Below are 18,800 nucleotides of genomic sequence, written 5' to 3'. Positions count from 1 at the left end.
GGTGCTTTGGGGTGGGGGGGCCGCGCGGCCCCCCCTTCCCCAAGGCACCCCCCATGTTGAGGGCACGCGGCCTGGTACGGCTCAGGAGGGGGGGCGCGCTCGCTCGCCCCCCTTTCCTGGCCGGCCGGGTAGCGTGCTCGGACAAGGGTCTGGTGTGGACTTGGGGGGAACCCCCACGCCGATTTTTTTCGGCGTTGGGGTTCCCCTTTAAGCCCATTCCAGGCGGCGGAGCCCGCGACGTCTCCTTCGCGGGCCCCGCCTACCTGTACACGCGCTCGAAATGGGCGGATTTGCCTCCGCCTTACGTGGGCGAGTCCGTTCATTTCAAAAGTTGAGCGAACTGTTTGCCCAACCTTGTTCGTCAAACAGTCCGCTCGTGTGTGGGCAAGTCCGCTCATGCAAATTTTGAGCGGACTGTTTGATGAAACTGTTTGCCGAACAAGGTTGGGCGAACAGTCCGCCCGTGTGTACGCGGCCTCAGGTGTTCGTCTTCTAGATTCCCCTGGATAGCCTAGGCTGGAGTGGCTCAATGGAGGTCCCAATCGCCGGCGGTTAATCAATACACATACACTCCATAGTACGTGGTGAAAGATTACAAGGTTTAATGGGAGAGTGGACCGTCTTTTATGTGGTACTCCACAAAGCCCTGCCCTGTGAGGGGCCAATCGGGTGATTTACACATACATCAACAATTTTCTTAACTCATGATATTAGTTCATTCCTGAAATGTAAGTCAAAGGTTAGTACAACCTCCTGACAGTTATTTTGCCCTTTCAGCATCTACTGACTGACCATATTCTTGCGTAACCAGTCCTTATCTAGCTTTGTGCCTCTCAGCACAGGCAGATGTTTTCCTGAGATATCAATATCTTGCATAGACCCTCTGGAGAAACATACAGATATCTGTCATCTAGTCACACTATCTTGTATGTCTTAATTCTAAAGCTATTGAAATGCAAGCCTAAGCATATTTAGTCTTAGATTTTGACTAGTATATCTTTTTGGTAATTTCAATAGGTATCCCCTTATAATCCTCCCTTTGATCATTCTGTGATTTACATAATGATCATTCCTTTTCTAATTTAATAGCACAGGCTTCATACTCCGAACCCTCGTGCTCTTGGTTTTTATACCATACCGTTGGATCTTTAACAATGGAAGTGAGTTTCAGATCCTCCGGAGCGGCCGTGTTTCCCTTTTTACATAAACATTTAATTATCTTATAACAGGCATATAAAAATAGAATGAAGAGAATCACAGTGGCAATTGTCATGGCAGTATTTCGGAGCCAAGATATTAATCCCCCAAAACTAAAGCTGCTCGAGAATGGATCCCAGTTTTTTCCTATGTTTCTTGCCTCTTTCTGTAGTTTATTTACCTCTTCCCTGTGTTGGGCAATAACGTAGTCTGGGACTTCGATGCTGGTCAGTCAGTCCCTTAGGTGACTCATTAACGGGTATAATACTTCTACTATGTCTTTGGCTGGGGGTATTATTCATCTTAGGTGGTCCACATATCCCTTTTAATAGACCTAAGTCTTCTGGATGATATATACAGTTGGCTATAAACCATGTGGGCAGGAATACAAGTAGTACCAGACTACCCCAGAGGCATACAGCCTTCCCTGACACTGAAGGTAAAAACATTTCTACAAGTTCTTATGCTTGTCCTTCTTCTTCGCTATCGTGTAGGGTTTCAAGGGTTAATTGTCCAATGCCTTCCTGAATCTCTTGCAGTTCCGGTAGCTGTTCGGGTGGGTCGGGTTCTCCTTCAATAGGTGGGGGGTCGGGGGTTGTGGGAAGCGGTGGGCACTTTTTCAGCCTGCTGGCGTGGATCCAGGTGCTCCCCATATCCGTCAGTCCTGCCGTTCTCGATACCTTTTCCACCTTCCATGGTCCTGAGAAAGCCGGTCCGATACTCTTTCTTTGTGCTAATTGTTTGATCAGCACTTTATCCCCAGGGATGAAGGGATGCGTTGGTTCTGTGGAAAGAGGAGAAAAGGTGACAGAAACTTGTTCGTTTATTTTGTGGAGCATACTTACCAGATTTTTCACGTACATTTCCTGTTGGGAATAAATGTTAATGTCAGAGTTAGGATTTGTTATACAGGTTGGTTAAAGGGGCAGCTCCTATGTGTCCTGGGCCATGGAGGTATGAGAGTATGAGAATGCAACTTGCTTCAGGTATTCCCAATATCTTCCCCTCTTTTGACCACAGACCCTCTGGGTCTTTGGTCAAGCCAGCCTTCACCCAATACAAGACATCTTCCTCAGTGGCTAATGATTGCATTTGTGCCACTACAGATTTAAAGTTAGGACAGGTGAAATGATCCTTAAAGTACATGGACGTGGGGGTGGGCTCCTGGGTGGAGGACTGGGCTGCCTTTTTCGCTTCTCGGTCAGCTAAGGCATTTCCCTTGGAAAGTCTGCTATTATCTGAAGAATGTGCTTTTACTTTAATTATTGCCACCTCTTTTGGGAGCAAAATAGCCCGAAGAAGTGCCTAAATCTGGGTAGCATTGGAAATAGGTTTATTATCTGCTGTTTTAAAACCTCTTTTAGCCCATATTACTCCGAAGTCATGCACCACCCCAAATGCATATCTACTGTCTGTGTAAATGTTCACCTTCTTATCAGTGAATAGAATGCAGGCCCTGGTGAGGGCTTCTAGTTCAGCCACCTGAGCCGAAGAGGGGGGCAGTGGTTTGGCTTCTAATACCTTGTTTGGCAACTGGACTATTGCATATCCTGTTTGGAAGGTGGAATCGGAGGGACGGGAGCAACTACCGTCCACAAAAACATCGTCTGCATTGGTAATCGGTACGTCAGTGAGGTCTGGTCTTGGTGATGTGATAGACTCCACTCGTGTTATACAGTCATGAAACTGGTCTGGGTCTCGTGGTAGGCGTAACATGGAGTGCAAGAGACGGACGGCAGGGTTGTTGGCGGGAACATATTTGAGAGACAGATTGTCAGTGTTCATAAGGGTAATCTCATAACCGCTGAGCCTTTGTGAGGTCATGTGTTGGGTGTTCATGTTCTGTATGAGGTGGGTGACAGAATGGGTGGTGAAAAGTGTCATTGGGTGGCCCAAGACCATTTTGTTAGCGTCCTGTACTGCCATAGCACAGGCTGCTAAATTCTGGAGGCATGATGGCATGCTTTGAACCTGAAGGGGGAGTTTTTTAGATAGGTAGGAGACAGGGCGGTAGCCTGTTCCATGTTGTTGTGTGAGAACCGCGGCAAAAGAGTTCCCTGAAACTACACAGTACAGCTGAAAAGCTTTACCATAGTCTACCAATCCCAGGGCGGGTGCACATGACAGACTGTTTAATAGAGCTTGAAAAGCTTGTAGTCTGTCTTCAGTCCAATCTATTAATTTAGGGGCTGTCGAGCCAGTAGCCTCTCTTAGGATACTATCATAATGAGAACAGTCAGGAATCCATTGGCGGCAATATACCATTGCACCCAAAAACTAGAGCAGGGCAGCTTTGTCTTTTGGGGGACTGAGAGCTCGAAGGGCTGCGGCACGTTTGGGGGACACTAGCCTTGTCCCTTCCTTTAGAATGCACCCTAGGTATTCTACCTGTGGCTGGCACCATTGTATTTTCTTCCTTGATGCTAGATGCCCGGCGTGAGCTAGGTGTTGTAACAGTGATGTTGAATCGACCGCACAATCTTCAGCAGTTCGACTGCACAGGAGCAGGTCGTCCACATACTGTATTAGTACCGACCCACGCTCAGAAGTCCAAGACTTGACAGTCTCGTTGAGTACCATAGAGAAGGCGGCTGGACTGTCTACATACCCTTGCCAGGTTAGTTGGCCCCCGGCCCAGGAGAAAGCAAACATAGGTTGGGCTTCCTCTGCAATGGGAATGCTAAAGAAAGCATTCGCTAAATCAATTACTGTGTAGCATAGAGAGTCTGCCGGTATGCATGAGAAAATAAAAGTGATGTCTGAGACTAGGGGTGGGAGGGGAATCACTTGTTTGTTTACTGCTCTGAGGTCTTGGACGAGTCTCCACTCGCCACTGGCCTTCTTTACAGGGTAAATGGGTGTGTTCCAGGGGCTAATGATTGGTTTTAGGATACCTTTAGATATGTAGTCATCGATCTGGGGGGCAATGCCTTGGGTCTTTTCGGGGGGCAGGGGGTATTGTTTGTGATATTGTTTTCTGCGTCAGGGCGCATCTGAGGCGAGTAAGGCGTACAGTTAATGAAACCTACGCTACCTTTGTTTTCCGCCCAGATAGCATGTGTTTCGAGAGAGGCGGGGAGTAGCATAAAGAAGCCTCTGTGTGCATGTCGCTTAGGGCCATGTAAGTCACATAATGGTGAACTAGCTGTAAGGGAACCTTCTCTATTAAACTTAATGGTAATACACAGTTGTGCCAAGAGGTCCCGTCCCATAAGGGGCACAGGGCATGAGGACAAGACGGCAAAAATTTCTGTCCTTCTGGAGTGGCTACAGTCAGTGGTGGAGTGATGGGATGGGTGAGCCCATTAATACCAATAGAGTTTCCCTCGGTGCATTGTGGTGTGTTAAAAATCTCATCGTTCACTGAACTAGAGGTGGCGCCAGTGTCTATCAAAAAGCAGACACGTTGTCCATCTACATGTAATACAACTTGAGGAAAACTTCTCCATGAGGGATTGTAACACACTAGGCTGAGGGAAGGGACATACTCTAGGCATCCCTATTGGGGTGGTGGCTGCCGATTGGATGGCCACTGCATAGGAATTCTGAGTGGTGGACTATTGGGGGCCTGAGGGTGCATTATTTGTGGCTGTGTAGGATATTGGGGTAGTGGTTGACGAGGGTTCTGGTATGGCGGATAACGGGGATACTGTGGGCGGGTCTGGGGGTTAAATCCCCTGCCTCTGCCTCTTGCTCTAATCTGTCCAGTCCTATAAGGGCACTGGGATTTCCAGTGTCCTTGCTGTCCACAATTGAAACAACCTTGGTCCGGGGGATAAACAACAGCTGGACCAGGATATGTTTGCATGGCCATTAGGGTCATGGATTCCCAATTGGTGACACCTTTCTCGGGCTTGTGTCCAAAATGGTTCTACCTGGGGGCCAGGGATCATATTACTGACAAATTCATAGGGTGATGGGGTGGCCATGGCTTGGGTTGCTGCAGAATTCCCCATCTAGTAGTCTGGGCAGTGTGTGTCTAGTGGCAGGACACAGGTGATAACACCCGGTTTGTTCAACAATCCGGTCTCTGGTCTGGGAGTAGGATCCCTGATCTTTTGGGGCAGATGGACTTATATAAAACTGTGAAGATTTACCCTTAATATACGATGAAGGGTACCTTTCCTGGTGGCGGGATATACCCCTCTTACACCAAGTCTGCAAGAGAAGCCTGTAGGTCTAGTGGTCAAAAGAATCTACCTTTCATCAATGCTAAGAAAAAGTAAACCTAGAGTGCAGCGTGAACAGGCGGGTGCTACCTCACTACAATCTGGTTCTTAATACTCTGTATTCATTTAACAACATTTGGGTTTATTCAAACAGATATCCACTCTATATAATTATATCTTATACAACGTTAATACTCTATATACTTACGCTTGCACCTAAAGAGAAACAGACATATTTTTATGGTTTAAGATTTCAGCTTTAAAACTTTATATGTACATTATCAAATAATCACATCATGATGCATTTCATTATTTATAGTGCACTTTAAAAGTTCTCAAGTGGGCGTCCATTTAGCCAATCCTTATGTCACGGGCGTATATGATACCTCCCGTGTTAGAATATAATCATGAATATCTCTCTTAGTTTATAGTCGGACCAACCTAGTCAGACTCCTCAGTACCTGCGAACCCTTTTCACCCCCCAAGGGACCAGCCTAGTCCGTTGCGAAGGCACAGTTTATATATATATATACAATTCAATTTCTTATAATGGTTGTTTGGACAAGTCAAGCATAAACGCCAATTACCATAAAAAGAGGTAAAGGTGTAAATGACTTACCTGTGCAAACCCCACTCCTGGTACCAAAACTGTAAGGTGTTCGTCTTCTAGATTCCCCTGGATAGCCTAGGCTGGAGTGGCTCAATGGAGGTCCCAATCGCCGGCGGTTAATCAATACACATACACTCCATAGTACGTGGTGAAAGATTACAAGGTTTAATGGGAGAGTGGACCGTCTTTTATGTGGTACTCCACAAAGCCCTGCCCTGTGAGGGGCCAATCGGGTGATTTACACATACATCAACAATTTTCTTAACTCATGATATTAGTTCATTCCTGAAATGTAAGTCAAAGGTTAGTACAACCTCCTGACAGTTATTTTGCCCTTTCAGCATCTACTGACTGACCATATTCTTGCGTAACCAGTCCTTATCTAGCTTTGTGCCTCTCAGCACAGGCAGATGTTTTCCTGAGATATCAATATCTTGCATAGACCCTCTGGAGAAACATACAGATATCTGTCATCTAGTCACACTATCTTGTATGTCTTAATTCTGAAGCTATTGAAATGCAAGCCTAAGCATATTTAGTCTTAGATTTTGACTAGTATATCTTTTTGGTAATTTCAATAGGTATCCCCTTATAACTCCCATGGACACAGACAAACAAACAGCTATTTCTTCAGAATAACAAAAGGTAGGACCCTGCAACAAAGTTAACTCTTTAAATTCTTTATTCACTGCAAGTTAACAACAAACCATTTATGAAAGGAAAAAATGCTGAAAGTATTTCAAATATGTGCCGATTCTGTGCTTTACATGCAGTTTTTTTTTTAAGTTGGTGACAGGGTCTCTTTGGAGAAAAGGCATGTGGTGCTGAAACCCACCACTACCAGCGCCAAGTCGTAATACACTTCATTGCACAATACTGCCGGCCTGGAACCGGCGTTGGGTAGGTGAACGCTCCCTAATGCTGGACCTCGCCGTTCCTTTGTCAAGGCCTAAAAAATGATCTCAAAGGCTGTTTTGTAAATCGCATTAGCCATAATTGTGCTCTTCATCTGGGGCGGTTTATACTATTATTCAAGTTAATAAAGCACTTGGGGATTTAAAGAGAGCTGGCATGCAAACCGCCCTGAATGTTAAATGAGATGTTTTATTATCTATTGACAGAAGAGTAAAAAGAGAATACTTCTAAAAGCAAAAATCTATTTAGCAATAGCACCTCCTGAAATTCATTCTATTTATTCCGCAGTCAATAGCTCCCAGCTAAACTCGCCCATTTATGCTCTAATAAGCTCTGCAACATCTGCTGAAAGGGGCACTCAGCGTGATTTTCTCAATCCCACCTATTACTGGGACCATAACATGTTGGTCTCTGGGAACCATTATGTCCCACAGACACTCCAATAGTAAGAATTGAATGCCAAAGTTTGAGTCTCCATTCTTTTCCACAAGACCACAACAGCTAGACAGCCCCCCCAATCATTTGTTATTCGATAACATAATTTTGGAAATTGGAATCATTTTGTAAATTCTGATGGATATTCCACCACCACTGGAGACCACACAAGCTCTAAGAAGTCTGCATGTGATCATTTGTTATTCAATACCATCATTTTGTAAATTCTGATGCATATCCCACCACTGGAGACCACACGAGATCTAAGAAGCCTGCATGTGATCATTTGTTATTCAATAACATAATTTGGAAATTATGATGGATATTCCACCACTGGAGACCACACGAGAGCTAAGAAGTCTGCATGTGATCATTTGTTATTCAATACCATCATTTTGGAAATTCTGATTGACATCCCACCAGGCCACCACTGGAGACGACGTGACTCTTTCACGAAACGCGTTGGGTGGCGTGACACGCTTTTCTGCCTCAACTGAACTGGTACCTGAAGGGATTTCGTTTGGGCTCACGATCGGCCGACGCCTACCCAATTTTGATGATATGCCCTTTTACTTCCTTACGTTTGTAAGTGCATTTCCTTTTACTTTTGTGGTTTTATTAAACGTTTTTACACTATTTGGAGTATTTTTTCTTTTTATGGCGGACCTTTTTTGATTCTCCAATGAAACATATATGAGTCCCGCTTCATAAGTGTTCCCCCCTGGTTTGGACGATTCAAGGCTGGCGTATCCCCTAATCTGGTCTACGGTAGAGAGTTCCATTGGGATCGCTTAGGATTGATCTATCTTCTGACCTGATTTGTGATAAGCGCTCCTTACTGGGGCATCTGGTAAGGGGCTAGGGTTATCTGTTTGGTGGAGGTACACTGTGTCTGGTCTCACGCCAATTCATAGGGCTTTGGATTGGACCTTCTTCATCAACACGTGGTGTTTTTACTTCGGACTCACAAAAGGACTTTTTAATATTGACACATTTATGTTGTTCTAATTTTTTCACAATGTACAGCTATATTGGTTTCAATTACACATGTTTTCTTTTTTGAATGCTTGGCATCACAGACCTAGCATCACGTATTTTATTTAGAGTTTATAAGGGTCATTGTATATGTTTTGTAGGCTATACACATATATTTTGTCACATGTAGTTCCCAGATCCAAGCTTTATGAAGTTTTTCTGGGTAGCTTATATCCCAATAGAAATATTGGGGATTGCGCAGTTCTCCTCTTTTTTTCTTTTCTTTACACGTATATCACTTTTGGTATGTACTAGAATTGCTGCATCAACTATTTATAACAATTTAATATTTTCTGGTAATACACTGTAGCGCAGATTTCCTTTTTCCCTTTTTTCACCACTGGAGACTACACGAGATCTAAGAAGCCTGCATGTGATCATTTGTTATTCAATACCATCAGTTTGGAAGTTCTGATGGATATCCCACCACTGGAGACCACACAAGAGCTAAGAAGCCTGCATGTGATCATTTGTTACTCAATATCAGAATTTTGGAAATTATGATGGACATCCCACCAGGCCACCACTGGAGACCACACAAGATCTAAGAAGCCTGCATGTGATCATTTGTTATTTAATACCATAATTTGGAAATTCTGATGGATATCCCACCACTGGAGACCACACAAGATCTAAGAAGCCTGCATGTGATCACCACTTCCCCTTGAGAATGTCTACATGTAGGGCGGAGCTTTGGTGCTGACGTCATAGTGCATGCTTGCAGGGACAGGCTGCATGGTGCATTGTAATAGTGATTGAATACATTCCCTTGTGAGTATGTGGTATTTTAATAAATAAACAGTTTTTATGAAGGTAATGTACTATGAATCCTCTTCTTTTTGTGATAACACGGGGCCATTTACAAGAGTGTGACCACTCTTCAGATCGCCTTATTGACAATACTAACCATTGGATTCCCAGGAAGTGGAGCTGTGTATATAGTGACTTGATTTGGGGACTGCTGGGCTGAATCTGATTTGAAGCACTTTTGGACCTCTTCAACCCTAGGGGGGGGGGGGGGGGGGGGGCTTGTTTTTCGGTAAGCGAATGGAGTTTGTGTTCGGCGATGGATGTTTTTTGGGAATTCCGGTGTATCCAAATTTCTGAATTACGATTGTACCGAATTTAAATGAATCAGAAATAACGAGAAAAAAAAAAAATAAAAAAATCGGATGACATTCTAATCTGAATAGTTTTCGAATTTGAAAAGTTTTCAAATAGTTTATAAATTTGAAAAGTTTTCGTATTCAAATTGTTTTCCAATTTCCAATGAGGATAAAATAGAATAGAAAATAAAGGAATAGACTAGAAAAAAATAATAGACTAGAAAAGAATATAACAGAAAATAAAAGAATATAATATAATATAGTAAAACAGAACAAAATAGAATAGAAAATAAAATAACAGAATATATTAGAAACAAATAGCATATAATAGAAACAAATAGAATAGCACAGAAAGAATATAACCATCTTCTAAAATTCTAATTTCAAATAGAATAAATTTGAATACATATTCTATTCTTTTCTATTCTATTATAGTCTATTCTATTCTATTCTTTTTTTCTATTCTATTCTTTTCTATTCTATTATTTATAGAATAGAAAAGAATGGAATAGAAAAAAAAATAATAGAATAGAATAGACTATAATAGAATAGCAAAGAATATAATTAAATAAACAATAGAGTAGAATCGAATATAACCATTTTCACAAAATTCTAATAGAATCAATTCGAACTCGAATAGAATAGAAAAGAATAGATTAGAATATAAACTAACAGAATAGTATAGAAAAAAAAAAACGACAGAACATAATAGAAAAGAAAAAATATAACCATCTTCGGAAATTTTAGTAGAATAAATTTGAAAAGAAAAGAATGAACAAATTAAAAAAAAAACAGTAAAACTAAAAAATTTAAATAATAGAATATAATAGATTAGAATAGAAAGAATATAACCATTTCCCAAAATTCAAATAGAATCAATAATTTGAATTTGAATAGAATAGAACATAATAGATTAGACTAGGAAGATGGTTATATTCATTCTATTCTGTTATATTGTTTTTTTTTCTATACTATTGTGTTATTTTCTATTCTATTCTACTCCTTTCTTTTCTATTTTATTTAAACTCAAATAGATTATATTTACATTTTGGAAAATGGTTATATTATTTCTATTATTTTTATTCTATTCCATTTTTTAGAATAGGAAGATGGTTATATTCATTCTATTCTATTCTGTTGTTTTTTTCTTTACTATTGTGTTATTTTCTATTTTATTTTACTCTACTCTTTTCTATTTTATTTAAATTTGAATCGATTCTATTTGAATTTTGGAAATGGTTATATTATTTCTATTCTATTCTATTTTTTTTTAGAATAGCAAAATGGTTATATTCATTCTATTCTATTGTTTTTTTTTTTTCTATACTATTGTGTTTTTTTCTATCCTATTCTACTCTCTATTATTTTCTATTTTATTTAAATTCGAATTGATTCTATTTGAATTTTGGAAAATGGTTATATTATTTCTATTCTATTCTTTTCTATTCCATTAGAATTTCAGGAGACTGTAATAATCTTTCTATTTCGTTCAATTTTTTTTATTCTATTCTATTCCTTTCTATTCTATTCCATGCTATTCTATTCTGTTCTTTTATCTTCTATCCTATTTTGTTCTGTTTTACTATATTATATTATCTTCTTTTATTTTCTGTTATATCCGTTCCTATTCTATTCATTTTTTTTCTATTCTATTCCTTTATTTTCTATTCTATTTTATTCTCTTTGGAAAACTATTAGATTTGGAAAACTATTCTAAATTAATTTGAAAACTTTTTGAATCGATCCGAAATCAAAACGAATTCTGAAAACGAAAGAAAACAAATTTAACTCAACAAATTTAAGTGAATTACGAATCGAAACAAAACAAAACAAATTTTTTCATTCTGCAAATGTCTATTTAATGTGTATCACATTTTTCACTATTTGTTCATATTATTTAACCGCTTGCAGACCAGCCGCCGCAGTTATGCTGCGGCAGGTTGGCTCTGCTGTGTGAAATCATGTAGCTGTATGTGATCTCGTGAGGTCGGGACAGCCGCGAGCTCCGCGAGTCCGACCGCGGGTCGATCGCCATGGGGATACCCGCAATCGTCTCACAGAGAGAAAAATCGGGGATATGCTAATGTAAACAAGCATCTCCCTGTTCTTCCTAGTGACAGTTTCACTGATCTCTGCTCCCTGTGATCGGGAGTGGTGATCAGTGTTGTGTCACACATAGCCCCTCCCCCCCACAGTTAGAATCACTCCCTAGGACACATTAACACAGTAATCAGCTCACTGATCGCTGTATAAATGTGTATAAATGTTAATGGTCCCAAAATAGTGGCAAAAGTGTCCGATGTGTCCGCCATAATGTCCCAGTCACGATAAAAATCGCTGATCGCCGCCATTACTAGTAAAAAAAAATTCATAATAAAAATGCCATAAAACTATCCCCTATTTTGTAAACGCTATAACTTTTGAACAAACCAATGAATAAACGCTTATTGCGTTTTTTTTTTTTTTACCAACAAATATGTAGAAGAATTCGTATCGGCCCGAAACTGAGGAAAAAAAAAAATGTTTTTTTATATATATTTGTGGGGGATATTTATTATAGCTAAAAATAAAAAATATTGCTTTTTTTTCAAAATTGTCGCTATTTTTTTTTTTATAGCGCAAAAAATAGAAACCGTAGGGGTGATCAAATACCACCAAAAGAAAGCTCTATTTGTGGGGAAAAAAGGACGCCAATTTTGTTTGGGTACAATATTGGGGGAGCGCAAACAAACTGAAAAATTCAAAAAAAAAACCCCATCAATTGCAGCCTCACAGTGCCTATCAAACGCAGCCACTGTGCCCATCAAACCGCAGCCACTGTGCCCATCAAACCGCAGCCACTGTGCCCATCAAATGCAGCCAATGTGCCCATCAAATGCCGCCACTGTGCCCATCAAAGTCAGCCACTTTGCTCCATCAAACACAGCCACTGTGCCCATCAAACGCAGCCACTGTGCTCATCAAACGCAGCCACTGTGCTCATCAAACGCAGCCACTGTGCTCATCAAACGCAGCCAATGTGCTCATCAAACGCAGCCACTGTGCCCATCAAACGCAGCCACTGTGCCCATCAAATGTAGCCACTTTGCTCTATCAAACGCAGCCACTGTGCCCATCAAATGCAGCCACTTTGCTCCATCAAACACAGCCACTGTGCCCATCAAACGCAGCCACTGTGCCCATCAAATGCAGCCACTTTGCTCCATCAAACGCAGCCACTGTGCCCATCAAATGTAGCCACTTTGCTCCATCAAACGCAGCCACTGTGCCCATCAAACGCAGCCACTTGCCCATCAAATGTAGCCACTGTGCCCATCAAATGTAGCCACTGTGCCCATCAAATGCAGCCACCGTGCCCATCAAATGTAGCAACTTTGCTCCATCAAACGCAGCCACTGTGCCCATCAAATGCCGCCACTGTGCCCATCAAATGCAGCCACTTTGCTCCATCAAACACAGCCACTGTGCCCATCAAACGCAGCCACTGTGCCCATCAAACGCAGCCACTGTGCCCATCAAATGCAGCCACTGTGCCCATCAAATGCGGCCAGTTTGCTCCATCAAACTCAGCCACTGTGCTCATCAAACGCAGCCACTGTGCCCATCAAATGTAGCCACTTTGCTCCATCAAACACAGCCACTGTGCCCATCAAATGTAGCCACTTTGCTCCATCAAACGCAGCCACTGTACCCATCAAATGTAGCCACTTTGCTACATCAAGCGCAGCCACTGTGCCCATCAAATGTAGCCACTTTGCTCCATCAAACGCAGCCACTGTGCCCATCAAACGCAGCCACTTTGCTCAATCAAATGCAGCCACTGTGCCCATCAAATGCAGCCACTGTGCCCATCAAATGTAGCCACTGTGCCCATCAAATGCAGCCACTGTGCCCATCAAATGTAGCCACTTTGCTCCATCAAATGTAGCCACTTTGCTCCATCAAACGCAGCCACTGTGCCCATCAAATGCAACCACTTTGCTCCATCAAACGTAGCCACCGTGCCCATCAAATGCAGCCACTGTGCCCATCAAATGCAGCCACTGTGCCCATCAAATGTAGCCACTGTGCCCATCAAATGCAGCCACTGTGCCCATCAAACGCAGCCACTGTGCCCATCAAATGCAGCCACTTTGCTCCATCAAACGCAGCCACTGTGCCCATCAAATGCAGCCACTTTGCTCCATCAAACGCAGCCACTGTGCCCATCAAATGCAGCCACTGTGCCCATCAAATGTAGCCACTGTGCCCATCAAATGCAGCCACTGTGCCCATCAAATGTAGCCACTTTGCTCCATCAAATGTAGCCACTTTGCTCCTTCAAACGCAGCCACTGTGCCCACCAAATGCAGCCACTTTGCTCCATGAAATGCAGCCACTGTGCCCATCAAATGCAGCCACTGTGCCCATCAAATGCAGCCACTGTGCCCATCAAATGTAGCCAATGTGCCCATCAAATGTAGCCACTTTGCTCCATCAAACGCAGCCACTTTGCTCCATGAAACGCAGCCACTGTGCCCATCAAATGCAGCCACTTTGCTCCATCAAACGCAGCCACTGCGCCCATCAAATGCAGCCACTGTGCCCATCAAATGTAGCCACTGTGCCCATCAAATGTAGCCACTTTGCTCCATCAAATGTAGCCACTTTGCTCCATCAAACGCAGCCACTGTGCCCATCAAATGCAACCACTTTGCGCCATCAAACGTAGCCACCGTGCCCATCAAATGTAGCCACTGTGCCCATCAAATGCAGCCACTGTGCCCATCAAACGCAGCCACTGTGCCCATCAAATGCAGCCACTTTGCTCCATCAAACGCAGCCACTGTGCCCATCAAATGCAGCCACTTTGCTCCATCAAACGCAGCCACTGTGCCCATCAAATGCAGCCACTGTGCCCATCAAATGTAGCCATTGTGCCCATCAAATGCAGCCACTGTGCCCATCAAATGTAGCCACTTTGCTCCATCAAATGTAGCCACTTTGCTCCTTCAAACGCAGCCACTGTGCCCACCAAATGCAGCCACTTTGCTCCATGAAATGCAGCCACTGTGCCCATCAAATGCAGCCACTTTGCTCCATGAAATGCAGCCACTGTGCCCATCAAATGCAGCCACTGTGCCCATCAAATGTAGCCAATGTGCCCATCAAATGTAGCCACTTTGCTCCATCAAACGCAGCCACTTTGCTCCATGAAACGCAGCCACTGTGCCCATCAAATGCAGCCACTTTGCTCCATCAAACGCAGCCACTGCGCCCATCAAATGCAGCCACTGTGCCCATCAAATGTAGCCACTGTGCCCATCAAATGTAGCCACTGTGCCCATCAAATGTAGCCACTGTGCCCATCAAATGCAGCCACTTTGCTCCATCAAATGCAGCCACTTTGCTCCATCAAACACAGCCACTGTGCCCATCAAACACAGCCACTGTGCCCATCAAATGCAGCCACTTTGCTCCATCAAATTCTGCCACTGTGACCCCCCCGCCCGCTTACCGTCTGCCCGGCACTTACCCTGTCTCAGTGGCGGGTCAGGCATGCAGGTGATGGCAGCAAGAGGTGGGTCCTTGTAGTGGGTCAGACAACAGCTTCTGTGTCCTCCATGTGTCTCCTCCCCTCTTCCTGATAGACGTCGTATCGCAGCGCCTGTCCTTTCAGCCAATCAAATAAAGGGGAACAGATCCGCACACCTGATTGGTGTAGAGGCGGTTCCGTGTTAGGAAAGTGAATATTCATTCATTGTTCTAACACACCTAGGTGAACAGCGAGCACAATCCTCTGGGCTCACAGTTCACCTTTTTTGAAGCCTATTAGCCTCTGAATGTATGATTGCACCCCCCCCCCCCACCCTTCTCCGCCTCATTGGATTTGATTGACAGCAGCAGGAGCCAATGGCTGTGCTGATATCAATCTATAAAATCAATGGATTCTCCTTTAAGACCTTTATTGTTTCTGCCTGTCTGCGAACAAACTATTGTGGGATGTGTTTATACTTGTAATCAGGGCTTTTTTTCTCAGAGAAAAGGTGCAGGAACTCACCTGCCCCCTCCTAGGTCACGCTTCTACCCTCCCCTAGAACCGCCTGTTTATAGAACAGGGAACCAAGTACATCAAAGAGGCAGCTGCAGCCCAGTCCAGCAAAGAGACAACCTAGTCCAGTCCAGCAAAGAGACGACCTAAAGAGAAAGAGCGGTTGGGACTTTATATCAGACCAGGACTATCCAGTACCCAGGTCTCCATCCCTGATAATGTGAAATATAAAGGGAAATTGGGGCAGGGGGAAGAATTGGGACTTTATATGAAACACACCACTCGGGTAGGATGGGACATACAATATAATACCTAGGATATTCATTGGTGACGATAATGGACTTAATACAGTGATTGATATGCGTTTAATTAAATCAATAAATATGATACAAATTAGTAAAGCATGATTGATACATCATATCATAATAGAATAACATAGTAGACAATGTATCATATGATAAAATCAATATCAGCAGTACATCCAGAATAGTCACAGAACAACATAAACATATTGTATTAAATAAATTGATGACTCATCCACATAAAACCTGTCAGACTTTACGTACCTGACTGATGAGCCCGAGATAGCAGGGGAAGGCCTCCCTTACGTGTCTGGTTCACGGCCCCTGGTAGTATGGACAGGAGGCACGGGAGCACAGACTGGTATGAGAGCCTGGCGGGTTTGTTGCAGGAGGAAAGGCCCAAGGGCAAGATGCAGATGGGTCGGTGGTCTCCAGGTAGCTGGATGCAGGCAGCGGATGCAGAGCAAGAGCTGGTGAGGCAAGTCCAGGCACAGGCACGGTCGGCAACAGACAGGTGGTGCAGTACAAAGGATCAGGCAAGTTCAAAGTCCGGGTCACAGGCAGGGTTGGCAAAAGGTGGGCAGCGTGTTCCAGTGGAGCAGGCAGGTTCAAGGTCACAGACAGGCCAAGGTCAAGGGCAGGCAGCAAACAGGACAATCCAAAGGTCAAGCCGGGTAATCAGGAGATCAGGAGCTTCAAGCAAGGTAACGGTATTAGGGCACAGGGAGCTGCAGATCGGACAGCACCGAGCACACTGAGGAACACCTAAATAGGCCGATTGGCGCCAAGCACAGGCGCGCGCCTGCACATTAGCGTGCACAGGTGCGCGTCCGCGAGCGCCAGCGCACCCCAGAGCACCCAGTTGCATGTCCATTATGGGCATTTCCCTGACAGTGTCCCCTCCTCAAGGGCAGCCTCCGGATGCCCATCCGGTCCAATCTATCAGCGTGGGTACTCTTAAAAGCACTTAGAAGTTCTTACGCATGCAAATTGCTTTCTGGCTCCCAGGAGGTATCTTCCGGTCCGTACCCCCTCCACTTGATTAAATACTGGATTTGGTTACCTCTTTTCCTACAGTCCAGTATCGCTTCCACCTCAAATTCCTCTTCATTGTCGATGATTACGGGTTTAGGTGGACCAGTATTTCGGCCGGTAAAAGGATTGGGGGTACCGGGTTTCAACAGGGATACGTAGAAGACTGGGTGAATCTTCAGCGAACCGGGTAAGTTGAGCTCGTAAGTCACATCATTAATTTTCCTCCTGACCGAAAAGGGGCCCAAGAACTTAGGACCTAGTTTTCTAGAAGGACAAGCCATCTTTAGGTTAGCCGTTGAGAGCCAAACTTGGAATCATCCACCCGGGAGCTGAGGTAGTGACACAGCGGCAGCAGGGCAGAGCAAACCAGGGAACAAAAAAGTGCAGAAGTGCATATGCGGAGTCCCCCTTCCAATGCTGTAGTAGTCAGTGAGAGCCCCAACAGGATACTAAAATAAATAATAATACAGGCATACCCCACTTTTAAGTACACAATGGGTTTTATTTACTAAGGCTGGAAAGTGCAAAACCAGGTTCACTTCTGCATAGAAACCAATGAGTTTCCAGGTTTTATTATGAAAGCTTAATTGAATAAGCTGGGGTTAGAAGTGCATTGGTTTCTATGCAGAAGTGAACCTGATTTTGCACTTTCCAGCTTTAGTAAATAAAACCCATTGTGTACTTAAAAGTGGGGTATGCCTGTATATATATAATTAGCGAGTGGGTATTGTACAGGAACTATAGGAAGCGAGGGTGGAATGGTGAAGAGTGAGTGTATGGAAGGGTGAAGGAGCTAATAAACAACACCTGAGTGAATTCAAATAAAGCAATAAAGTTAAAAAAGTGCCAAAACCACCAGAAACACCAGTCGCAACACATTAAGCAGTGAATACCTAGGCTTGATGAAAGTATGTGAAAGAAAGTGAAGTAGAGATGCCACTAGGGGCATAAATATGAAGCCCCTGGATGCTGGAAAGAAAACGAGCCTGCCCGCCAGCGGTGACCCACCAACGTCACGCTATGCCGTGCACTGCGAGAGGAGGCGACCACACACAGGCGACTACACGCCTATATGTAGGCGCCTAAACCTCCGCCAATACTGCACACGGATGGCCAAATACACGCCAACATGCGGTGCCATACTGACGTCAGCCATGTGGCCGTTTATGGGGCCTGGTGTCCACGCGCAGTGAGTACAGGCGCCCAGCCCCGCAATCAGTAAGATTGAGGGAGTGGAGGACAGACCCGGTGCACGTCGCAGCTCCCGGGAATGAATGAGATCACCCCCGAGTGTTAACCTCTCAGCAGTACCAACAAATTAGGCCGCGTACACACGCGGGGACTGTTCGCCCAACTTTGTCCGTCAAACAGTTTCGGCAAACAGTCCGCTCAAACTTAGCATGGACGGACATGGCCACACACGACGGACGAACAGTTTGCTGAAACCGTGCGCGATGACGTGAACGGCACGTACGACGGGACGAAAAATACGACGTCCTATACACTGCATTATAACTTTCGGCGTGTAAATCCTTTCTGAGCATGCGCGGAACTTAGTTTGACGAACAAGCCTACACACGGGCGGACTGTTCGCTCAAACAAGGTTTCAGCGGACAGTTTTACGGAATTTCCGAAAAACCTTGTTCGTCAAACTGTCCGCTGAAACTGTCCGCTGAAAGCCCACACACGAGCGGACTGTCCGCCCAAACACTGTTCAGCGGACAAAGTTGGGCGAACAGTCCGCGCGTGTGTACGCGGCCTTAGGGTATCCCAATGTTGCAAATACCTAAGATGTAGACATGTGCAGAGTGCAATGTTTTGTTTCGGAATTTCGTTTTCGTCCGAAAAATAAATTTATTTAGTTACTCCCGAAATTCGTTTTTATTTATTTCGTTTTTCGTTCAAAAATTGCATTCGTCCAAAAATCCACATGAATTACAGTCGAATCTGTCTTTGAAGGCTTAT

The 18,800-nt window shown here is 44.0% G+C and overlaps 1 long non-coding RNA gene across 1 annotated transcript; it reads right to left on the bottom strand.

Moving 5' to 3' along the window:
* Window positions 1-578: 578 nt before the first annotated feature.
* On the bottom strand, window positions 579-6,565 carry LOC143997656 (uncharacterized). Its single transcript, XR_013277717.1, has 2 exons — window positions 5,986-6,565; window positions 579-1,981 (listed from the first exon to the last, which is right to left on the bottom strand). It is a non-coding gene; the product is annotated as an uncharacterized LOC143997656 (long non-coding RNA).
* Window positions 6,566-18,800: the final 12,235 nt, after the last annotated feature.

The sequence above is a fragment of the Lithobates pipiens genome, unplaced genomic scaffold (assembly GCF_037356315.1).
Source record: "Lithobates pipiens isolate NorthernLeopardFrog02 unplaced genomic scaffold, aLitPip1_a1.2 Scaffold_19, whole genome shotgun sequence".
In the NCBI taxonomy this organism is placed as follows: Eukaryota; Metazoa; Chordata; class Amphibia; order Anura; family Ranidae; genus Lithobates; species Lithobates pipiens.
This window is presented reverse-complemented; position numbering and strand designations above follow the sequence as displayed.